This window comes from Nelumbo nucifera, chromosome 1, assembly GCF_055504915.1.
Source record: "Nelumbo nucifera cultivar China Antique chromosome 1, China Antique-T2T, whole genome shotgun sequence".
NCBI classification, from domain to species: domain Eukaryota; kingdom Viridiplantae; phylum Streptophyta; class Magnoliopsida; order Proteales; family Nelumbonaceae; genus Nelumbo; species Nelumbo nucifera.
This window is the reverse complement of record NC_142649.1, coordinates 71,387,736-71,414,103: the sequence shown is the minus strand read 5'-3', so window position 1 is coordinate 71,414,103 and position 26,368 is coordinate 71,387,736. Positions and strand designations below refer to the sequence as shown.

Here is a 26,368-nt window from a genome sequence, read left to right as displayed (position 1 = left end):
ACTTCTGTTGTCCCAACAACAATACATTGTGGACCTGCTCAAGAAAGATGGCATGGATGGAGCCAAACCATGCTCCACACCTATGAAGGCTGGTGCTTCTCTCTCTCACTCATGGCCAGCCATTGGAGGATGCTACCCAACATTATAGCATACTAGGAACTCTCCAATATTTTACCATTACGCGTCTTGACATTGCTTATTCAGTCAACAAAGTGTGTCAATTTATGCATCCTCCTTCTGATGGTCATTGGGCTGCTGTCAAGTGTATCTTACACTACTTGAAACTTACATCCTCCCATGGCCTTTATTTTCGCCCTTCCACTGACACCACCCTTCAAGCTTTCTCTGACTCCGATTGGACTAGTTGCCCTAATGATAGGCGTTCCCGTGGCAGATATTGTATTTACTACGACCCAAACATCATTTCTTGGTCCTCTAAGAAATATTCTATAGTATCTCGCTCCAGCACCGAAGCAGAATACCGGAGTCTTGCTCTTGCTACATCTAAACTTACATGGATCCAATCTCTTCTCCTTGAACTTGGTATCTCATGTTCCAAAGAACCAGTTCTATGGTGTGATAATTTGGGTGCTACCTACCACTCTGCAAATCCCTTATATCATGCTAGAACCAAACATATTGAAATAGATTACAACTTTGTTCAACAAAAGGTGGCCCATCAACTCCTAGATGTGTGTTTTATTTCTATTAAATGACCAAGTTGCAGACATCTTGGAACCCGGATCTCCTTCACATTGATTTTGTAGATCTTCTTGTACATCAAATGAGAGGGTGCCATATCAGTACCACAATATGGGCAAAACTTGCATGCCGAAGTAACAATAACGGATGTTTCAAAACGTCCTTTCATCCTATTTTTAATATATTAAAATTTACATTAAATTTTAAATCAAATAAAAACAAGAGATAAAGGTTTAAAGGCTTTCTTCTTGAGAATATTTAACGCCATTAGCGGGGAAAGACCAGCTAAATCACACCGAAAATATTACTGTAAGGCTTTGACTTTTAACTGAGGATTACTTTTTTTTTTTTGCTCCCTTTATTCCTATTCAGAATGTGAAAATTATGAAGGGGAGTAATTTAGGTTTTGTAATATATCTGAATCAACTTAAAAAATTGGGAGTTTCAGCGAATGTAAATCAATTATTGTTGAACACTTTCCCATTGTCGATTATTGTTCAAGGTTTGAAAACTGTTTATGATGCCAAAAGTTAAATCTAGAAAGAAAAATGGTGGGGAGCTTCGTAATAGGAACTTGAGGTGCGGAGCAGGGCCTTTTATCTCTACAAAAATTCTTCAAAGGGTATAATTTTGAACTCCGTTGGTAGACCCAAATCTACTGGAAAAACCCACATCCCTGACGTAAAGCCAAAACCTAGGTTCCTCAAGGAAGACTTCTTACAAGAAGAAGAATTCGTTGCAGAAGGACAAGAAGTCTCCATGGAATTGGTAGCCCTTGAAAGCTTTATCACACATTTGGAATTGTATATTCAATTTTTCTCTATAAGTGCACTCAATCGAAGGGTTGCTACTAAATTTCATAACGGGCCTCACCATTCGAACAAGTATTAAGCACAACATTTTTTACTTCATGCTTCCATAGGTGGTAAGCAGTACTCAAGCATGCAGCTTTTCGTTGGTTCGTTTCAGATATGTTCAAAACAATTCCTTGCAGAAAGCCTTGAATGAAAGAAGCTTATTGGTGTATATTTCGTCTCAAGCATTCCGTTCTAGATCAATGATTTGTGATATTCAACATGCTGTTTTTTATTGGTTTGTCTCATACTTATTCGTTGAGAAAAGCTTTCAGCAAAAGAGGAAGAGAAAATTTTAATGTAAATTTTAGGGTAAAATACAAAAACCTCCCCTGAAGTTTCTAATAATCATAAAAACCTCCCATATAGTTTTACTTTAGCAAAAACCTCCCCTCTATTTTTGAAAAAATCAACAAATACCTCCCTTCTATCAATAACCAAGACGGAAAACGTTAAAAAGATGGTATTTTTCAAAATACCTATTTTACCCTTTTACAATTAATGTGCATCTGTTTTTACTAAAATAGCCCCATCTCAACAACACTATAATCCCTCGAACACTGTTCATCTTCTTCATTACGACGCACAACATTAGAGGAACCATAAGTCTATCCTTGGCTGACCCCATCCCCAGATTGAACAGATTCACATTGTGAGGCTTGCACTCCTATACTTCAACATTTAGATCATTGTCAACCCCTTTAACATCATATTCATTGTTGTTGCTAATGGAAAAAGATCCACTCCCTGTTGTTGATGACATAGGAGGGCAACTCTTAGGGTGGAGCTTCTTGGAAAACGCCTCTTCATGGTTAATGACGACAAGCTTCCCCTTCTCTGGAATGATGCCATAAACGAAGCCTTGAGCTTTATAGAATCTATTATCTCTCACATATCGCAAGAAATCCAAAACAATTCATCAAATTGACCCATGAGCCTATCTCCCACCATGGTCTCCACCGACAGCCGACCAACATCCATCTCCCCCGTCGTTGAATTCCAGGTTGGGGTTCCATCCTCATAATCGTTCCCCGTCTGCCTCCTCAACCCACTTCCGTCCAATCTCGCCACGTATAGATCACCGTATGGCTGAAATTGATTCGACATGGACATTGGCTCTGCCAATACGCCGCCCAAACTGGTGAGAACTTGCAAGGCAATCTTCGTTGATGCCAACAACTTTGAAGAAGGAGAGAAGAGAGAGAGAGAGAGAGAGAGAGAGCTCACATGATTCAGCATTCACATTGCCGAGTAGAAAGAAAGAATTAATTTGCACTATAAATAGACCTAATTGTCTTGTTCTGAGACAATGAGAAGGGACAGGAAAAAGGAAATGGAATATCAGATGGTCGACTCTATAATTTCATGTGTTGTAACTAAGTTGGGCGATTTACTCATTCAAGAAGTCGTTTTGTTGTCCGAAGTGAAAGACCAAGTTGAAGGGCTTCAAACAAAACTGAGGATTCAATGCTTCTTAAAAGATGCAAATGCAAATCAAGAACAAGACCAATGGGTCCATAACTGGATTTTAGAAATTCGAAAGGCTGCTCTCAAGGTGGAGACAACTGTCCTCGACTATATCCAAGTAGTAAAAGTAACACAGCATAAGAACTTTGTGAAAATGTGTCTTTGCATCGTTAAGGAAGGTGTAGTAGATCTCCACAACTTTGGAAAGAAAGTTGAAAAAATCCAACGGAAGATGGTTAACATCTTTGGTAGTCAAGAAAATTATGGAATTAGAAATATTGGTGAAAGAATATTAGAACGGACAAGAGGCTCTTCAGCTAAGATGCAACAACATTTGAGATGGAGCTATTCACATGTTGTCGATGAAGATGTTATTGAACAAGATTAATCCTCTCCTTGTCTGCCTCTGTTGATCCCTCCGTCCCTGCCACATAGACTTGTTGGAGTTCCATTCCATCTGGACGAATAAGGTATATGCTGAAGGCCTCCACGTTGCTGGTATTGTGTCAATTGGACGAGAAGGCTATTAGTTTCTCGTCCATCGACTAGTTGGACAGATCTCCCAGACTTGAACACTACGAACTTGCCGTCAGGTGAACATGGTGAAAATGCATTGTTACAGGTTCAAGATGCAGAATGATTGAGTCGTGGTTGAACACAATCAGGTCACCATCGGGAGAACACAAAGGGAATGATCTGTTAAGCTGGAGCATTCTCAGCTCCGTCACTGGAGAAGTTATAGGTTCGAGATGTAGAACGATTGAGTCCCTTGAAGCCGAATCACATCGGAATCAGTGGTATCCAAGAAAACCTGATTTCAGAGAGAGAAAAGGATTATAGTGGTGAAATTTCAGGTTTACAGTCTCCATTACCCTGCAAAACAACTCTAGCTCTAGATCAAAGATCTCGATGTGCCTAAAGTTATTCTCTCGCCGCCGAGTCGCAACAGTGATTCATTTGCCGTCATGTGATGCCGCTGGAATAACTGCATGGAGTCCCAGTGGGGTAACCCAACAAGGAGCATCACATACACCGGAAAGCTGGAATATTTCTAGAAGATTCTCCACCATCCTAAATTTGTAAAAGGGTATATGAGAAAAAATGAAATTTGTAAAAGGGAAAAATAGGTATTTTGAAAAAAAAAAATATCATCTCTTTAACGTTTTCCGTCTTAATTATTGACGGAAAGGAGGTATTTGTTAAATTTTTTAAAAATAGAAGGGAATTTTTTGCTAAAATGAAACTATAGGGGAGGTTTTTGTATTTTACCCTAAATTTTAATAAGAAAAAAATAGAATGAAAAAACGTTTAGAACCGTTAATTCCGCTCGCATATGCAAGATTCGTCCATGTTATGGTACCTACGTGGCATCCTCTGATTTGATTTAGAGAAGATGTACAGGGATCAATGTGCAGGAGATCCGGACTCGACATCTTGACCAAAGGTTTCAACTTGAGGGGGGCTGATAAAGATACTGGCCACGTGGCCAACTCTTGCATGCACTCCAATAACACTGGTTCCAGATAACACTCATCTCTCTGATGATCTTATATTTTTAGTTGTTGACTTGTTGTCATATAGATGTAACTAATACAAGCGTAGAGCACCAGAACTCTCGTACCATTGAGTCGTTATATTTCTTCAAACCCTTTAGCACCAACCTCCCTTGCTTTCCTAAAATTTTTACCTCGTCAAATACATTTCTTCTTGTTACTTACACCCCCTCTTTTCTATTAGAAACTCCATCAATAAAGTTAATAATACCTTATTACATGCGACTTTTAATATACTTTATAAACTCCAAACTACACTTCACACATATTTTAGCAATCGAGATTTTATTTACGTTTGATATTCAAAGCCCATTCATGGCATCTTTATCTCATTCATTCTTCTTCAACTACGAAATGTAAGTTAAATTTGGTATTGTTGATAGTTCTCAGTCTTCTCTGTGTACTTCCAACTTTGTCATTTCTCGAACCAACCACACTATTTTTGTATTGGTAAAGACAAATTTACTTCTTCTAACTAACAAATGAATTAGCACATGAATGTAGTTCTACATTTTCCTCTTATTACATGGTTAATTTGAAATTCCCATATCCACTTATCTGCTGTCGCTTTTGTATTTGGCTGTAAAACCACAACTTGAAAGATAGCCGGCGGTGGCCGTGGTAGTGACAGTGAAGCTAGCAAACGATGGAGTGTGTAGGTTTTAAGATTCTATTAGAACTTGGGAGAGCATGCCAACAAGAAATAATCACCTGCTTCAAACAAGAAACCTGATTCTGTTAGCTTATGAGTCAACTACTGCTAGATTTAGGGCCCATTTGGTTCATAGGGATAGGGGTATGGAATGGGAATCATAATGGCCCATTCTGATTTCAACTGTTTGATTGGGCGGAGTAGGAATCACATCTTATTCATGGTGGAATGGTATTCCCCCATTTGAGGGAATGGTCATTCCCTCCCCTTTAGACCGCCACCTTAAAACTAAGGCGGAGTGGTCTATGGTCCGCTGCCTAAGTGGGTGCCACATTTGCTCAAGACAGCCGCCTTAGATGACCAAGACCGCCAGCTTTGGTTGCCGGTTCAAAGTGGTCCAAACACCTCTAAGGCGGTGGTATATGATAACCGCGAGCTTAGCATTGTCAAAAGCAGCAGTTTGGACCGCCGGCTAAGATGTTTTTGATTCCGCCAAACATTTTAAACGCTGGTCTGGACTGTCGTTTTAGATGTTCTGACTGCCGCCCTTGATTCCGCAAGCATTTTAGATGGCGGATCAGACCGCCGCCTCAGTTTATGTTTATAGCTATACAGGCGGTCATTAAGACCGCTGACTTAGATTTTTTTTTTAATATCCCTATACCTGTTTTTGTTTGTGCCTTTTTCACCTGAACTTTTTATTGATTTATCAGTTTAATACATGCTTAATGCAAATCCCCAAAACTTAAATTTATATGAAAAGGCATTTTAAAACAATATCCATTAATTAAAAGATTAATTATTATTATTATTATTATAGCCAAAATAAATGGTTCAAATAAAAAAAATAAAACTCAAATTCTCAAATAATGTAATGTATCTAACTTCCAATGCAAATCGGATTAGCATAACGGCTGAACCTACAAATCATAACACTAAACTTTAGTACTTAGCACTGAAAATAAGCTGCATAATGAATACAACAAAAAGGAATCTTAAAACTAATAAAAGTTGACATATGATTAAGCAAAGGTTTAGTGGTAAATTCATCTCAATATGATCCATGAACTTTCCACTTGGCATATTTGGGGCATAAACATATCACAGGTGTACATATCAAAACAACACACTATTGGCAAGTCCATAATAATATTGGCCTTTGCTTATTATTCCTACCTCAATTTCTGTTTCTCAAAAGTATCATTCATGGTCCGTTCATTTCTAAACCATTAAAATTAATACTTTCACTCTTTGTTGTAATTCTACTCTAGAGATTGGGTTGGAGAATCAACACAAAGGAAGAGTAGACATGCCTAACAAACTAACCACATTAAATGCAAATGCATCAAAATAGGATGTAGTATTATGTTAATCACAGAAGAAACCCAGTTAACCCTAATATTGGAATCATATTGTACATGGAAACTAGTTAATAAAATGCTTGCATCTTCACAGTTGTAGTTGTAAAGCAAAGAGCAGTATGCAATATACTAGGGCAGTCTAAATTAGGCTCTATCTTATGGAATTTATATAGAAAACAGAAAATGAAAAAATAGCAAAAATGAAAATCATAAAGTGGCAATAGTAAATACTATAAGATTGGATACATGTAGGTAACAATCTCAGATCACAACCTCCACCCCCAGCCCTTGTAAGCTTCAAAGTTCTTTGGAGCACGGTTTCTATAGAAGCATGGCTGACCCCCATGCACTGGAGAAGTCCTTGATTCATTTCCATGATAAACTCTTCTAGTTTTAGATTACCCAATTTGAATGTAATCATGTTTCCTGTTATTAGTCAGCTCTAGAAACACCACCTTTATCCGAATAGAACATCCATCTGAGTTTAACTTGATTGCATCTTGGAGAGAGGGACCCCACCACATTCATTGCTTCCAAGTACAGCAACTTGCTATTACTTTGCCAATTCCATTTATTGTAAGACCTCCTATGGACCCATTGGATTTAAGGATTCAACCATGATAGAGATCCTGTTAATACTTTAGACACTCAGCTTGACATACTTTGGGGATTTGACCAATTTGAGGTGAAGGAAGATCAGCAAGTGGCTATTGATTAGATCATCAATGTGATTATTAATTGGATTGCAAAGGGAATTGTGGGCACATGGCTCCTATATCATCTCATCATAGAGGCCAGGGGGTCGTTTGATAACAACCACAATGGGTGAATTGAATTATTATTTGTTCTGTGTTTTAGTGGATAAATAGTCTTATAAGATATAGAAATGAACTCAACATGCTATCCAGCTCTTCCATTTTTTTTCGATAAATGGTGATTTTATTAAAAGAGGAATCAAAGAAGCCATTCATATCAGCCATGTCAGATGTTATCAAATGGGCCCTAGGTTGGGAGTAAGTTTTACAGGGTATCTCTCTCCCTTGAAATGGTTTCCACGTGATTTTTCTGCAACAACAACATGAATGTATTTCTTCAGTGTAGAAGGAATGCATGTAACAAGGGATTGGAGGTGGCTGAGGCCAGCTTAAACTTCTTAGGGTGTTTGACATACTTGTAACATTCTAAATCAATACTAATTTGACTATTTTCATCTATCTTGTTGTTGCTTTTGTCCAATACTGTGTGTCAATGCTGTTTGACTCAAATAAAAATGCAAAAAAAGAAATTAATTTTTTTTTTCAAATTGCTTCAAAATATATTCAAACCAATAAAAATTGTACATTATAATAGATGTTGACACATGTATTTGTGGTACACTTCACCAAGTCCTCCTTCCATTCTTGTCATCATAGTAATCAATCATTAGTTAGTTTTTTTTCTTGAAAAGTAAGGTAATTTTATTAATTTAGCAATAAACGTACAATAGGGTGCCCTCAAGGTTGCATTTGGAAATGATGCAAATAAAGTGTAAATCCTGATTGGGGGTAAATTTGCATTCTAGTTCACTTTTGCCTATATTTGGCAACATTACATTTATGCATTGACAAATGACAGAAAACACATTTGCCAATGCATATTTACATTGATAATAAGATGTAAAAGTACATCAACAAAAAAGAAGTAGATTTGCATTCAAGTGGGCTTTTGATAAAAAAAAAAAGTCATATGCTTTATTGGAATTCTTATTTGCATCCATTACAGCTAAAAGTCTATTTGGTAAGAAGGTAAATTTATTGGTGCAAAACTAACCCAACTTTATAATTTATATGGACCGTTTTACACTATACATATTTGCATTCACACTTATTTGCATCTTTTCCAAACACAGCCCGAGGAACATCACTTGGAAGGATAGCTAGATCAAAACAACATTACAATTTCCAGAAATTCCTAGAATTCAGCCTAGCCCCTAGCTGAGAGACCTGAATTCCCTTTACAGTCGAGACCTAAGAGATCGTTCTAAAGGAAATGGCAATCAGCTCTTCTGGATGCACACCAATAGACTGCTAGCAAGCTTTGACAGGCCTTGTAACTCCCAGCACCCCAACAACTCCTTCACTGAGCCAGTTTGGTAATTAATTTAAAAATAAATACATTTGCCACAACTTCGTTGAGTATCTAATTGGAATTTCTCTGAAATTTGTTTGACCACATATTATTTTCTTCAACTTTCTGTTGTTCAATTATTCTAAAACTTACAATCTGAAACTTCTGTTTTTGGATAATAACTTGTTTCAGGTACCAGTGCAGTGATGTACAATATGAAATCATCTAGATAAACAATATGAAATTCAATGATGTACATAATGAGAGACTTGAATTCCATAATGCAGTCAAATTCATTTACAGGGAAAAATAACACATACTTGTAAAGAAAAGACATGTATCTCATCATGCAGATAAAGAGAACAGATCATCTGGTAATAAGTTCAAGCCTTCAAATACTCCCATTAGTACATAATGTCTTCATTTCTAAATCAATTATAGGGATTCATGAACAAATTAAGTTATGGCCGTAAAGAGGCATAATTATAAGTGAAATCCTTATAGTTTGAAAAGGAAAGCTATGCAAATTCTATGGCACAATAAAAAAGAGTCGTCAATAAGAAAAGAAGAAAAAATAGTTTTTACCTTGGAAACGCACAAGGAAGCAAGAATGACGAGGAGATAGATCATCGATGAGATCTTTGAATGATGTCTTCTCTGGTTAAGGGGGGCAGGGAGGGTGTATTGGCATCGACAAAGAAGGAAAGAGAGAAGAACAAAAAGCATGAACTGGGTTTCTAATAAGAAAAACTAACAGGACTCCTAATAAATCATGGGCTGTCCTTGTTAAAAAAATCTACAACGTGAACCTGTGACTGTGAGAGAACTCGAAGGATGTTCTAACTTGATTCTAATGGAGATGGAAAAGAATTGACAACTGGAGTCGAGTCTGGAGGGATGAACCAACGAGCACTACAAGAAAAATGGTCTACGCCAGCTTAGGTCTTTAGACCGTCATAGATCTAAGGCGGCGGTCATCCGCCCGCCCTCTAACCACTGTTGCCTTACTAGGACCGCCAACTTAGCCTTATTTAAGGTAGCAGTCTAGGTTCTGTATGACTGCCGACTTAGTCTTATTTAAGGCGGCAGACTAGGTCTTATACGATTGCCACTTTTGGTCTTAGTAATGGGTTAGGCCGGCGGACTTAGACAGTTAAACCGCCGGCTTTAGTCTTGTCAATGGCTAAGATGGCAAACAACAAATGCCCCCTTAGGTCCCATTTAATCGCTAAACCGGCGGATATGACTGCCGACATAAACCTATTTTTTCAAATATATATATAAACGTGCATAATTTTAGCATTTTTGGCACCTGAATATTTTTATTGATTTAACATTTTAATACATGCTTAATACAAATCATGTAACGATTGATACATGAAACTTAGACAACTTACATAAAAAATGCAATTTAAAATGAAATTTATTAATTTAAAGACTAGTTATTAAAATATCCAAAAAAATGTTCAAATACAAAATATCCAATTGACATGTAAATAGTACAAGAACTTTAAAAAAATCAAATTCTCTAATAATATAGCACATCTTCCAAAGCAAATCCACTTAACATATTGGTTGGACCTGCAAATCAAAACAAAAAAATATATATATATTAGAATTATATTCAAATATTTTAAATATAATGATATAAGTGTTAAATAAAATTTGCATGGACTGAATCGCAAGCAATTGTGCAATCATAAGTTATCACTCATTAAATTAACAAGGCAATGAGCTTCCTACATTTTTTTCAAACTTGAAGAATCTAACCAATTTCAAGTTTAAAAGGTCATAAAGCTATGGCTTTGGATAATGGGTAGGGCTATCAATTGCACCGGAAATGGTTATTATAAAATCCAAACAGGAAAAGGATTATTAAAAAAAATTCTCACCATCCTAGCTATCTGATGTACTCCACTTCAATGACAAGGTTGGCAGGCCCCAATAATATGGTTATGATAAGATCTACTCTAAGTTAACTGAAAGCTTTAGTAAACAGATCTGCAAGCTTGATATTCTGTTTCAATAATTGATTTAGCACCCACATCTGACTGTGACTGAGACCTTAGTATTTACTGCACTACTAAAGCTACCTGACACCCTGATTCGGGCTGAGAAGGTCCAGCATGCCGAGCATGTGATCGCTGAGCTGGGGCTTGGCCGGTGCAGGAATAGCATGATAGGAGGTCCACTCTTTAGAGGGGGATATCAGGAGGTGAGAAGAAGAGGGTCAGCATAGGCCAAGAAATGCTTATCAACCCAAGTGTTCTGTTGCTGGATGAACCCACTCCGGAATTGGACTCCACCACAGATCAAAGGATCCTGACCACCCTTAAGAAGCTCGCCGGCGGGGGTCGCACCATGACTTGGGCTGAGAAGGTCCAGCATGCCGAGCATGTGATCGCTGAGCTGGGGCTTGGCCGGTGCAGGAATAGCATGATAGGAGGTCCACTCTTTAGAGGGGGATATCAGGAGGTGAGAAGAAGAGGGTCAGCATAGGCCAAGAAATGCTTATCAACCCAAGTGTTCTGTTGCTGGATGAACCCACTTCGGAATTGGACTCCACCACAGATCAAAGGATCCTGACCACCCTTAAGAAGCTCGCCGGCGGGGGTCGCACCATGGTTACCACCATTCACCAGCCTTCGATCCGGCTCTACCACATGTTTGACAAGGTGGTGTTGCTCTCTGAGGGATACCCCATCTACCATGGCCCAGCATCAGCTCCCTTGGATTACTTCCCTATTGGCTTCTCTACGTCGGTTACTGTCAACCCGGCTGATCATTTACTTGATCTCGCCAATGGTATGTAATCCCTCTGCTATTTTGATTTCTCGTTTTATCCATTATTAGCAACTTAGTGACCTTTTTGGATATGTTTTAATAATAAGTGGCCACATGAGTGCAATGGTAAACAGCTAAATTTGAACCAATGGTAAACAACTAAATTTGACAAGCATGAGAATGTAGGTTTTCTTGAAAAAATATAAGTCGATTCACAAACCAGATGATGATGATAGGAAGTATTTTTAGAGTCCAGATTAGCTGCACTTGATGGCTGCATTAGGGACTGTTTAACCAATAATAATGCCTCGTGTCAGCCATCAAGAGTATATGCCCCACAATCATTCCAATCTCTCACTTTGCGTGCAAGGCTGATGTATGATGTTATCCTTCTTTAAACAGCCTCTAGCACAGCCATCAAATGCAGCTAATTCTGATTCACATTTTTAAACCTCCTCCTCCCCCTCCCAACAAGAAAGAAAAAAAGAAAATCAATACAATATGGAATGCCATTGAGTCAACTTTACTCAATAATTATAATCCAATTCATAAATCAAATAATAAAGATGAATGTGATGATGATGATGATGATGACAATAATAATAATGATGATGATAATGACAATGACCAACCAGTGTTTTTAAGGCCCATCATAGATGCCATTAAATCAACTTTATTCGAATATTCTAACTCGATTCAATCAAATGATGATGGTGATGATGATAATGATAATGACAATGATGACGATGATAATAATAACGATAGATGTGGGAGCATAAGATGTATTTTACAACTCATATCTTATATGGGAGCCAATACCATATTGAAGTTCAACAATCTGAAAGTTAAGAGGGAAAGCAACCATTTCCTTTTATTCCTTTTTCTCTCAAGTGTACCTATGCAACAGAACTTAGACGTAATGTTTTTGTCTCGTGAAAATGAAAAATATTGTCAGTTTTCATAACCCTCGTACCATATCTGGACCCTGACCCGATAAGAACCAGACCCGTACCCATCCCACCAAAACTACCCCTATTATGTCACCAGCCATACTGTCATCTGTAAGATTTCCTGGCCTGTCTCTACATGACTGGTCTGGCAAACCCCTGCTCAGACAGGTTCTACACCATTCCTGGCTGGCCAGTTCTAAATTTGCTACAAAGTTTTCTGGCTCAATCTCTTGGTGAAAGGTGCAACCCAGTCAGCAGTACTGATACTCAATGACATACGATGTCATGTCCATGTTGCCAACTTGCCATGGAATGAAACAGTTGGATGAATAATGCCACAATCCACAACTTAGATGCTAGATCATGTGATTGTTTTCTGCCTTTATACCTGAAATTGTCCATTAATTTCCTAAGGAAGAAGTTAGACTTGATAATCTCAGTTGTATAAAACCAAATAGATTTAAACTTCTAATAGTTGGTAGTTTTTTTTTGTCTGAACGATGAAGAGAATATGTGTTATAAATCAAACAGAAGGGTGGGGTTGAGAAGCCCACAACCCCAAATACAAAATGAAGTGCTTCTTTCAATATGCACAGATGATACACATTCACAATCCTTACAAAAAGGCTCAAAAAGGAATATAATTGGCTCTATCCATCATTTGTTGTGGGTGAATGGACCCAGTGACTGTCATTTGATGTTCCTCTCAAAGATCCACTGTCACTTGAGTGAAAGACCCAGTGTCACTTGTTCCTTTCGAAAAAATATCTTTTATTGCTCATTATTTATTTCACATTCAAAATAGAACCAAATTCAATGTAAGGTTAAAGTTGGAAGTTTTCACTTTCTTTTTCTTTCTTCTTTCTGGTTGGGGTAGGTTCCAAAAGGCAGTCTCTAAGTGATTTATATTTGGCAGCCTTGCTGCTGCAACATCTGTTTTTTATTATCATTAGATTATTCATGTTCTTTGTTGTGGAGCTTATTATTATACCTACTTGGTGAATTATTACTGTACACACTAAATCTAAAAATGAGGTTCTGTTGGAAAGAGCCCAAGTAAGGCTGAACTTAATGATGTTTCTGTAATTCAACATTGACCTAAATATTGGTTTGATAACCCATTAGTTATCCCATTTTTCTTGCCTATCATCATGGTAAGAGAAGTAAGAGAACCAATCTAATTATGAAGAAGATGATGTAAAAGTCTTCTAGATTCATTCTATTACAAGCTTTAAGCTATCTGGTTTTTACAATCTGTTGGTCTGAGCCAAACCCTAGTTTATGGGAACAGTATGTTATGTATGCTTAGACTTTACCTCCTTTATTTCCTGCTTTTGTATTATAAATTGCTATTGGTGATTCATTTGAGTATGTTTATTCTGTATCCATGGTGTTTTATGCTTTTTCATTAATTTTTTGGGCCCCACTTGGAATGTTTAGCTCAATGGAAGTCAAAAAATGGTAGATGTCTTGTTTTTCTTTGTTTAGTTTTTTTTTCCTCAAACTTGCACACTGTTTAATTAAAATTCAAGATTTGAATTTCAAAAACATCAAGACCAAATCAAGTCTATAGGCTTGCATTATCATGGCATTAAAATTTCTTGATTTCTGATCTTTGTGCAATGAATTAGAATTTCAGTTTTGAACTTTAGTTAAAATACTTCCAAGAAAATCCTCTCTAAATTTTAAACAATCATTTGCTAACCATGAGATCTATTGAATCATGGTTGCGTCAGACTTGAGTGTCTATAAGTTGTAGTGACATAGGACATGCCTAGGATTTCAGAAACAATGTTTTAGAACTCAAAGGATCAGCTGACTCAGAAAGCTGCTGAATTTAGTAGAGTGGTAACCCATCCAAGTTAATTTGCATCAATATATAATTAAGAAAATAAAAAATACAGGAAAATATAGGAATTAGGGAAATATTTAAAAATAGAGTAATAAAGCTGCTTTACTAAAACAAAAAATGACTTGAGTGGATTTCTGATCTATAAAAAACACAGTTCAGTTATCAAGTCAGATAATGACTTTCCTGAGCCTAAGTCAAAGGTTGACTCTACCAGATTCCAAAATGATCTCTAGTTAACCCATTGGTTAAAACATGGATTGAGACCTAAAAGGATTTATTATTTTTCTCCATTTCAATTGCTTAGGGGATTCACCTTTTGAGATTAACTCTAAACAATATAGAATGCTAAAAGGATTCTTTCAAAAATATGCTCCTAGTTTTTTCTTAAAATAAGAAAAACATAAAGTTATCCTTTATTCTTTGACATCTTTACCTTTTCCTAAATAGTTCTTATATGTAGTAGTTGTGTAAAATTTGCTTGATTCTTTGTCTCAAGTTTTGATACAGGAATGAAAAGTGTCCAATATAATGCAATAGTTCTTACAATGCAGCTAATATTTGTATATGCAGCTAAAAACATAATGCAACTAATATTTGTATAATACAAGAATTAAAAGTGTCCAATACAAGTGTGCAAGAACCGGATAGATTCAAAATCAAAATTTTTAACCAACCAGTAAAGCGGAACCCTTCTCCTATCAAGCTTCTGAATCCGCCCTGTCGTTCCTTGTTCGTCTGTGCACCAGGAATGTAGAGCAGCAAATGGTTCTCGCCCTAAGAGGAAAAAAGAGATGAATAGAGTTTTAGAATTTAATGGGAAATCTGGGAAATGGTATAAACATTACATAGTCGACGAACTTCTTGTCGAGTCCTCAAATCACTTCTGATCAGCTTCTCGGAATGACTTGGAATGCCTCCTTGACTTCTCGACTCCTCTGTTCAATGGCAAGAGCTCTCAAAATGCTGATTTAATATAAGTTGAGATCGACTGAATCTCTCTCAATCACCGGCAATACTTAACTTTTTTTGGGTGGGAGACGAAGTGGAGAATTGGAGTTGTTCCTCTCTCAAAAACGAAGCAGAGAAGTGGTGCCCACTTACCACACACACATCAATGTTTTGGAGGGAAAGTTTGTTATTCAACCGGTCCAAGAATAATTCATGACTGGCCGGTTCAGTGCAAAACCGCCCGCCTATTTAATTGAGCCACCGCCCTATTTTATATTGTTTGGTGGTTTGATCCACTCATGGAGGTTATGCTAAAATCGCCATCATATATGGGTCTATGCCGGCATTTTTTATAACCGCCGATTTAACACTACCGGCTTAGCCGGTTTTTCTTGCGGTGAGAGTCAGGTCCCATCCTTCCAAATGGCCAAATGGGACAAGATTAAGAGGGAGAATGAGTTGGGTTGTCGGGTTGATTTTGAAAATCAGTAGCTTGGAATTCCTGTTGACGAGAAGTGGACATAGCAATATGGGACTGTGTTATTTGTGGTGCAGATATCATCCCAAACAGGGCTACCTGGACACCAGCCAGCTGGTATGGCATTGAACCAAGCCTTTTGCATGTCTCCCCATACCGACTCTGACCGACTCTGAAGATGCAAAAATCCCTTCCCCAGTTACAGAAGATGATGTCAGAGCCTGAACATCCGTTACTCCACTTTGTGGCGACGGTCTTCCTTAGGCCGTTTTTCTTATAATAAATCAAACAAACAATTTATGGGAATAGATTATTCTGGTTCCAATTACGAAGGATTTTAGTTCCTATTCGGATTCTGATTCCAACTGCAATGCAAACCAAACAGACCCCTTTATAGTGCCAACTTTAACCATAACCAAAGAGAAGCTAATACAACTGCGGATTTTTCTCTAAAACTAGCACTTATGCAAAAAGACAAATTGTTTGAGGGAGAGGGAGATTCAAAATTTCAATAATCTTTCTTCTCCCTCCCTTGTATTTTGAGTTTTGTCTTTTCCTCTTCTCTCTCTTAAGTGTATGGTTTCTTGTCCCACATTGCTTGGAAAAGGAGTAGAGGTGGAGTATATCTATAGTTTTGCTCTTTCTATGGGTAGGAACCCATAGGAGGAAAGCACTATATATATTCCCATGCATGTAAGGGGGGTTGGGGGTACTTTTCACATGCGCACGCCAAGCCGAGCCGGGTCAAGGCACGGGCATGGGTGTGGGTGCGGGTGCGCGTGCAAGCACATTCAGGTTACTAAGAACAAACACTCTATAAAAGTTGTGACCAAGTGGCACGACTCATCCCTCCTCTATGCAAATTCTCAGTTTCACTGTTCTGCAACACTACACTGCTGCAAGTTCCTGATTTGGAAAGCAATTACTGATAAGTTCCATTCTGCCTTCTTTACTTTTCAACAACTTTAAAACCGCGGGTGACTGAGAACAAACACTCTATAAAAGTCGTGACCAAGTGGCACGACTCATCCCTCCTCTATGCAAATTCTCAGTTTTACTGTTCGGCAACACTACACTATTGCAAGTTCTCGATTTCGAAAGCGATTACCGATAAGTTCCATTCTGCCTTCTTTATTTTTCAACAACTTTAAAACCGCATTTATGGAACCTATCTCTGCTAATCCCTTCATGAGGAACCGGATACTGTCAACAGTTCCCGATTTCTCTAAAATTGAATCTTTCAATGGAATCAACTACAAGCATTGGAGACAATGCCTTCTGTTTGCGTTAGAGCAGTTAGGAGTAGCCTTTGCTTTAACTGAACCGAACCCATTAAACATGGAGGAACCAGTCCGTTCTGTTGTTGCAAAACACTGGACTATGGCCGACCACCTCTGCACAAACCATATCCTCAACTATTTGTCCAATGAACTATACAATGTCTACTCCTCCTATAACTTTGCCTATGAAATTTGGAATAAACTAAGCAACAAGTAATGGAGGGTAATTTGACCCGACCCCTTGAGACGATGACACGTGGACATGACTCATCACAAGTAATAACTCAGCACCACAGCCTGACCGCGACTAAGTAACGAGCCCACAGGATAGCTCGTTGCGTCACAGCTTGCCATATGGTAAGCTTGCTACAGCACGAGCTCGAGAACCCCCGATGTACTAAAAGGGAATACTCCAAGATAAGTCTATCCCAGCTCGCTTCAATACTTAGGCAGAAAAACTGCCTCAAGGGCAACCTCAAGAGGAATCACCTCGAAGTACCCCTAGGAGCTCGCTACAAGGTAGCTCGCGATAGAATAGCTTGCTACAAGGCAGCTCGCTACAGGATAGCTCGCTACAAGGTAGCTCGCTACTATGCGACACGATGTTTCCAGGAAGCTTCTATCTGACAAGACCGTACCCGTCAGACTGCACCACGTCTCCTGACTGACAGCGCAGTCCCTGCCAGCCCGACAAACTGCACCCATGTCTCTCAACAGATGGTGGCGTGTCTGTCCTCTCGGGACGTGTCACTCATCCGATTGGGTAGTACTCTGCCAAGGTCACCTACGCAGCCCTAGCAGATAACGGCTGTGACAGAGGTCCAGTGGCGGTTACACCCGATTTGACAAGAACGCTCATATTTAAGAACCCCATGATCGAAGGGGAAAAAAGATCAGATATCTTATATCTTACATCTTGAACATATCTGAGCTCTATCTCGAGCTAATCTCGAACACTCAGTGATCTAGCGCGATCTGCACTCTTATCCTTCTTTGCACTCTTTATTGCTTTCTCCAGCGTTCTAACTTAAGCATCGGAGTATTCCCACCGGGCAAGTCCCCCAGGAATCCTTCACCGCCTTCTTCTCAAGTACCGTCCGTCGCCAGCAAGGAGCCAGTCAACTGCCAGCTAGGAGTGCCCGGATTGCGCAGCATCATTTGGCGCCGTCTATTGGAAACGCTTCAAAAAGCCTTCCTCTAGTTTTCTACAAATTCCTTTTGAAAACTTAGCATTCATGGCCTCCTCCAGCAACGTCGGACGTGGTGCCAGCCAGAACGCTTCCGGGGAGCAACCCCAACTCCCCACTGTCTGTATCGGATAGTTCACCATCCCCCTCTCTGTGAACGGAATTCCTAGCTCGAATGTGCCTCTCACAGTGGCACCCGTGAACGCTCCACTCTCTTCCACGGTTGGAGCGACCTTTGCTGAACCTTCGGTTGTGCCCCCAGTGACCAACCAGAACCAGTTGGAAGACCTAGTGCAATGAATGTGAGCCATGCAAGCTCAAATGCAACAATTCCAACTCTACCAGCAGCAAGTGTTGCATCAGGTCTCTCAGTACCAGTATCAGCAGCAGTTTCCTTCCTTGTCTCAGGCCCAGTAGTCGCTTCCCCCTCGACACCCGGCCACGAAGCAAACCTAGCCCTCCCGTCAGAACGAACGACCTCGCCGGGGAGAAGCCTCTCAGGCCCAGGATTCTTCCAAGAGCCAAGCCTCTTCCCAGGGCAGAAAGGAGAGGCCAGCCACCCCCGCCTCACAGCCTGTGGGCAGCTCGGGGGCCTCCCAGCCGGTCAAGCCCACATTGCCCCAACACTCTCAGTTCGAGCTCCCGCTCGCAGAAAACCCATTTGAGGTCCTAGCCGCGGACTACAGGTAGGGCCCTTCAGTTCAGAGCTACCATCAGCAGTCCAAGCCCATCGAGCTCGGTAACACTGAAGCAAGCAGCACCAACGTTGATCCGACAAAGCAGCAGCGGAGATCATGTAGACCCGCTGCCGCCAGAACTTCTTGTTGTCCCTATGCCAAGGGACTTCAAGCTCCCTCCCCTGGATAAGTATGATGAATCCTTCGATCCGAATGATCATTTGGACGCTTTCCAGTCCCAGATGCACCTGGCAAGAGCCAGTGAATCCTGTATGTGTGTGGCTTTCTCCACCACCTTCAAAGGGGTAGCCCGCACATGGTACCGAAACCTCGCGACCGGATCGATAAGAAGCTGGGTGCAGTTCGTGCAAGTCCTCACCTCCCACTTTGTCACCAGCAAGAGGTGCCCAAGAACTCAAGAAAGCCTCATCGGCATAGTTCAAAAGGAAGGGGAGTCCATTCGGAGTTACATCAAGCGGTTTAATGACACTTGTCTACAGATACCCGATCTGGACCCCACAGTTCACCTCACCACAGCCAAGCGAGGTATTACCCACAAAGAGTTCAAGTGGCACGTGGTTGTCAATCAGCCCAAGACCGTGACCGAGTTCCTCAAGCTCGTAGATCGGTTCACTGGGACGGAGGAAGAGATCAACCAGAAGGGCGAGCAGGCCCTTGAGAAAAGAAAGAGGGAACCAGAGCCCCCAACTCAGGGCGACAACAAGAAGAAGAAGGACCAAGCTCGGGGGGGCAAAGCCAAATCCACCTTTCCGAGCTCCAGCAGTAGAAAGGGACTACACGCCCCTCAACGCGAAGCGGGCCGAGATCCTCATGGCGATCAAGGATGCCCCATATGTGAAGTGGCCACCTCGGCTGAAGGCCAACCCTAATGTAAGAAATAAAAATTTGTATTGTAGTTTTCATAAAGATCACAGTCACAGCACCGAGAGTTGTAAAAACCTTCACGACGAGATAGAGGAGCTCATTCGTCACGGGTATTTGAGAAATTTTGTACAAAATAATAATAATAATAAAGCAGGTCGGTAGGGGGAGCAGAGTAGAGACGCTCCTGAGTCCAACAGGCAGGCAGAACAGCCGCAGAACCAACCCCCCGAAGAAAGACCAGTTCGGGGGACCATCCACGTGATAGCTGGAGGATTGATTGTGGCGGGCTACACCTCAGCTGCAGCTCGGACATCAGCTCGCGAGGCTACCAGGGAAGAACAGAACCCCCCGAAGCGGCCAAGGACGGAAGACCCGATCTTCTTCACAGAAGATGACACGTGCGGGGTCCACTACCCCCATGATGACGCGCTCGGCATAAAGATGAAGATCAACGACTTTGAAGTTAGGCGCATCCTCGTCGACTCAGGCAGCTTAGCAGATATCCTCTTCAAAGTAGCCTTCGACCAACTTCAGCTCCAAGAGAGCGACCTGAAGCCCGCGAACACTCCTTTGGTAGGCTTCAGCGGAGAGGAAGTCAGGCCCCTGGGAAGGATTATAGTACCTATGGAAGTCGGCACTTGGCCTAGCATAGCGAGGCTCAACCACGATTTCTTAGTGGTCGCAACCCCCTCCCCGTATAATGCCATAGTAGGTCAGCCGATCACCCATGCCTTACGAGCTGTGGTCTCCACTTACTACTTGGCCATGAAGTTCCCCACGGACTTCGGAATCGGGATAGCGCAAGGTGACCAGCTTGAGTCTCGCAAATGCTATGTTGCCGCCCTCAAAGGGAAAGCCAAGGTGGCCGACAACCTCGAGTTGGAGTGACCTACTGAGTAGATCGAGGAGTGAGCTGCACCCATTGAAGAGACCGCCTCCATCCCGGCATCGACGGAGGACCCAGCCCGAACACTTCAGATCGGCACTTCCATTGAGGAGCCCCTGCGATCTAAACTGTTAGGCCCGTTAGACAGAAGAAATGCAACGTAGCCCCAAAGCGATGGAGGGCAGTCGATGAGGAGGTCGGGAAGCTCCTTGCTCCCGATTTTATCAGGGAAGTCCATTACCCGTTCTAATAAAAAAGGCTAACGGTAAATGGCGCATGTGTGTTGACTACACCGACCTGAATCGAGCTTGCCCAAAGGACTGCTTCCCACTCCCCAGGATCGACTATCTAGTGGACGCGACCTCGGGGCACGAGTTGCTGAGCTTTCTAGACGCCTATTCGGACTACAACCAGATCAGGATGGACCCAGCTGATGAAGAAAAGACTGCCTTCATAACCGAGTTTGGCCTGTACTGCTATAAGGTCATGCCCTTTGGGCTAAAAAATGTCAGGGCAACCTTTCAAAGACTTGTAAATAAGTTGTTCGATCCATTGATTGGCCAAAAAATAGTGTTATGTAGACGACATGGTCGTCAAAACCCAGTTTTCATGTGATTTAATACAAGACCTACATTCGGTTTTGGAAATTCTGCGTAGATTTAACATTAAGTTGAACCCGAATAAGTGTGCCTTTGGTGTCACCTCGGGTAAGTTCCGGGGGTACATCGTTAACTGGCACGGCATTGACGCTAACCCAGACAAAGTAAAGGCCATCCTAGACATGAGACCACCCCGAAAAATGAAGGAGGTTCAGAGGCTGAATGGCCGGATAGCTGCTCTGAGCCGCTTCATGTCCAAGTCGGTAGACCGCTGCCTAACTTTCTTTAAAGCAATTAAAAGCAAAGGGTTTGAATGGACCCAAGATTGCCAGCTCGCGTTCGACGAGCTCAAAAAGTACCTTGCTAGCATACCGGTCTTAACCTGGCCCGAGGAGGGCAATGTTTTGGAGTTGTACCTCTCGACAAGTGACGAAGTGGTTAGCTCGGTACTAATAAAAGAGGTAGATCGGGTCCAACGACATATCTACTATGTTAATAAAATGTTGTAGGGAGCAAAGACGAGATATCCGGAGATAGAAAAGCTGGCCTACGCACTGGTTATTGCAGCCCGAAAGCTCCGTTCGTACTTCCAAGCTCATACTGTTGTCGTCCTCACCAACAAACCTCTGAGGCAAGTTCTGCTCAAGCCCAAGGTCTCTAGTCAACTGACGAAATAGGCCATTGAGCTCAGCGAGTATGACCTCCAATACAAGCCATGAACTGTTATCAAGGCCCAAGCCTTAGCAAACTTTGTCGCAGAATGCACTTTCAGCTCCGAAGTCCCCAGGTCAGTTGAGCACGAGGCCCCCTATTCGAGCAGGCCCGAAGCTCCCAGGTCGGTTGAGTCTGAGCATCGTGGGGTAGCAACCAGTGCAGCATCTCTCCTAGTTAGGCCAAGCACGAACTAGGATGAAGAGCCCTAGATCCTTCACGTAGATGGCTCCTCAAACCAGCAGGGCAGCGGAGCCGGAATCATTTTGTACGGACCAAGCGGCACTATGATTGCCTACTTAGCCAAAGTAAGACAGGCTTTGCTCAACTTCTAGTCACACTTCATCAGGAAAATCCCGAAGTCGGAGAACGTTGAGGCCGACGCCCTGTCCCGGTTAGCCAACACCAATGATAATACCATGAGAACCGTGTACATAGAGAACCTGCCTCGGCCTAGCATTCTCGGGGGGGTAGAGCAAGTCGCTCCTGTCGCTCAAGCAGAGCCGAGCTAGATTGACCCGCTTGCGAGCTTCCTGCTACACGGGACCCTCCTTGCAAACCGCAATGCCGCCAAAAGGGTAGAGCGTCAGGCGGCCAAATACGTCATGATAGACGAACGGTTGTACCGAAGATCCTACACGCTCCCCTACCTGCGCTGCATGTGACCTTCCGAAGCCAAGCTCGTGCTCCGCGACACTCATGAGGGCATGTGTGGCGGACACTTGGGGGGCAGGGCTCTCGCCCAAAAAGCGCTACGACACGGGTACTACTGGCCAACAATGAAAGCAGATGCTATTGAGCTCGTCAGAAAGTGTGACAAGTGCCAGAAGCATGCCAATATCCACCATCAGCCCGCTGCAGACCTCAAGTATCTCACCAGCCCGTGGCCTTTCGCACAATGGGGCATCGATATACTCGGACCGTTTCCACCAGCGACAGGCTAGAGGAAATTCTTAGTGGTAGCAGTGGATTATTTCACCAAGTGGGTTGAAGTTCAACCTCTCGTGACAATCACAGCTCGAAACGTACAAAACTTCTTTTGGAAAAATATAGTGTGTTGCTTCAGGTTACCTTGGGTACTGATTTCTGATAACGGTAAGCAGTTCGAAGACATTAAATTCTAGAACGGGTGCCAAGACATGGGGATTCGACAGAACTTCACTTCAGTCGCACACCCTCAAGCAAATGGTCAAGCAAAAGTTACGAACAGAGCTATCCTCCGTGGATGAAGGCACAGTTAGACTGAGCTAAATGAAGGGATGAGATATCCATCGTATGGATGCCCGAATCTTGCAGAATAGAATGGGCGAATTTCAAAAATTTCTCTCCATCCTACTGGGAATCGTATTCCCTATTTTAGAAAAATCATATTTTTCAAGGATCATTCTTGAACCATGAACCGAACCAGATCTAAACAAAAGCAGTAGGAGAGGGATATACCTGATACAGAGAAATAATATCTCCCAACGAAGGTGTTCACGCCCAAGGAATGATCCAAAGACTGCTCCCACTGAAGATGGTGCAGTGCAGGATGGAGCAGAATCAGCAGTGTTCTTCCCAAGAACCTAATCCTTCGCAAGAATTAGCAGGATGACACATGAGCACAGCTTCCTATCAGTCCCTTCACAAGGAACTGATACAAGATCCAATCTTGATTTCTCCCACTGAACTGGAGATCGAACTGGCAGGTGTGGCGGCGGCAAGAGAGAATTTTCGCAAATAAGCTGAATTCTCTCTTCTATGATTTCAGCTCTGAAGATAGGTGGTGATCTTGTTGTTTTAAAGGTTGTCGCCCCCTCCACCTTTTATAACCTTAAAGGGATCAGCTCCTAATCCCATTAGGAATTGCTGATCCAAATCATATTTGGATCAGAATTCCCTTCAAGTGATAAGGGTAAACCATATCTTATTTGTAGATTAGATCAGCCTTCTCCTAATCTCATTAGGAGGTTTCCAGATCTGAATCACATTTAGATTTGGACTCTCTGAGTGGATAGGGTTAAGACCCAATCCTATCTGCTAATCCAATCCCAGAATTCACCCCTTATTTAACTGATCAAATCAGCCCAGTTCGAAATGGGCTTTAGGTCCATTAAGGTTATGTGCTCACTTAGCCTTCCAAACTGCTGACCAGTTGGGCTTCCTTGTATGGCGTGGGACCCAAACATTGATCTACACATCAGCCACATGGGTTCAGCCCAGCCTTTGTTACAAGGCTTGGCCGAATACACTGTTATGGATAGTGCACCCCCTGAAACCCATCACATGGGCTCTATGGGCCCAACACTTACCCTAAGTAGTCCCTGGGCCAAGCCACCTTGTAACACCCAGGGACTGTGGGCAGATGCAAGATTAGCCCACTAGGCATTACCCTCAATGGTCTTACACTTAACCTCTCAGCCCATAATGATCAAACACTGCCCGACGAGAGAGGACTTCTCCCTCGGCTGCAAGGAACAGTGTTGCACTCTCTACTCCCATGGATCCCGGGAATTAAAACCTTTTGCAAACGTTTGGAAACCATAATTTATATACTTGTATATCTCATATAAAATATATTTTGCAAAACAAATCTCAACGATTGAAATCGGCTGCCGACAGTCTTGGTTTACATCAGAGAGATTTGCATCCCCGATCATTACCTATGTCCGACAAAGGGGCTGATCCTGTCACTATGATCACCCACTCAAATGAATTCTCAGACTATCCCAACATACCCAGGTTTTGACCCTCACTAAGGATTTCACTGATTGGCATATCAAAGACAGCCCGATCCGACACCTAGTGCAATATCATAATCGAGTCTAGGGGTCAGGTGTAACTTTCCAGTTTTGCCCACCAATCTCCAAGGTCTAGGGCAATACTAGAAATCTGGTCCGGTTCAAAGATTCAGTTAATCCTACACTGCATGTGCCTTGGGTCTCACCTTGGCGGCTGAGACAGGCCACCCTAACATTTGGCAGCACCAGTGTCAGCCTTGGCAGGATAAATCTCCCCAGACTTATCCAACGGTTGTGAACATTCTAAACTAACACGAGTCTCATAAGTGTCCAGTTTAAGGGTATTACACAAAAACACACCACAGGAACATGAATCAAATATGTACTTTATTCATTTACAATAAATTCATAATGTACATCATTCCGATTGGAGCTAAGGGCATACAACTGTCTAACACTAAAGGACTATGGGCAGACGAGCTACCCAGTGTTCTATGGGCTTACCGAACCACAGTGAAGACCGCCACAGGAGAGACCCCCTTCAACCTCACCTACGGCACTGAAGCAATCATCCCAGCCGAGAGGTTCCCTTGCTACGACTAGAAGCGTATGACGACAAGGCAAATGAAGACGAGCTACGTACCAACCTCGACCTGCTTGACAAAGTAAGGGACCTCGCATATATCCAGACCGTAGCCTACCAGCAAAGAGTAGCTCGGTACTATAACGCCAAGGTCAAGAAGCGGAACCTCCGCGTAGGCGACCTGGTCCTTCGTAAAGTCATGGTACTTGAGCCCGATGTTGGCAAGCTCGGACCAAATTGGGAAGGACCCATCGAGTGAAACAGGTGCTCGGGGAAGGAACATACGAGCTCAAAACCCTAGAAGGGAAACAAGTACCTCGGGCATGGAATATTGTCAACTTAAGGCGGTATTACCTGTAACTACTGAGTAGACCACGAGTCACTCCCAGAGACTAAGGGCCAAAATGCCGAGCTAACACAGACCTCGGCGCGATAAGACCCAGTCGCCTCTATGGCATGGGCGAACTACTAAGTAGACCACGAGTCACTCCTAGAGCCTAAGGGCCAAAATACCGCGCTAACACAGACCTCGACACGATAAGACCCAGTCGCCTCTATGGCATGGGCGAACTCCAAGAGTGGACTATAAGTCACTCCATCAGCCTAAGGGCAAAAACGCTGAGCTAACTAAGACCTCGGCACTATGGAAGACTTAATATGACAATGAAACGGTTAAGTACTAGAGGCGTAGGCAGCTTGGGTCTGAACCCTATGAAGCGTAGCTCGTCTCGGTATACTGATTGAACCCAACAATGAACGACTCGTGAACATACAGTTCGAGAATACATGGTAACTACTTCGGGGTATACTATAAAAATATCTCAAGCATCAAGGGATAGCTCGGGGTAACAACTACCGAAAAATCCTACTTCGGGTATGTAGCTCTGACAGCTCGAGTTATAAAATTGCTTTGGCAGAAAGTAAAGAGCACACCATACTTAGCAGAAAAAAAAAAAAACAAAAAATTCCATTACTAGTTTATATAAATAAAAAACGGGCTTAACAGCCCGGGAAGAGTTCCAACAAAAGCAAAATAAGGGCCCAACCGCCCAAGAGAAAGATATTTAAAACCGGGTTCTGACACCCGGGAACCACCAAAATTCATCAGAGAAGAAAAACAGAAGAGCAACCGG

At 41.9% G+C, this 26,368-nt stretch overlaps 1 long non-coding RNA gene across 1 annotated transcript; it reads right to left on the bottom strand.

The window, feature by feature from the left end:
* Window positions 1-10,020: 10,020 nt before the first annotated feature.
* Window positions 10,021-15,331, bottom strand: LOC148803410 (uncharacterized). The gene is made up of 3 exons (XR_016077782.1): window positions 15,127-15,331; window positions 14,956-15,055; window positions 10,021-10,276 (listed from the first exon to the last, which is right to left on the bottom strand). It is a non-coding gene; the product is annotated as an uncharacterized LOC148803410 (long non-coding RNA).
* Window positions 15,332-26,368: the final 11,037 nt, after the last annotated feature.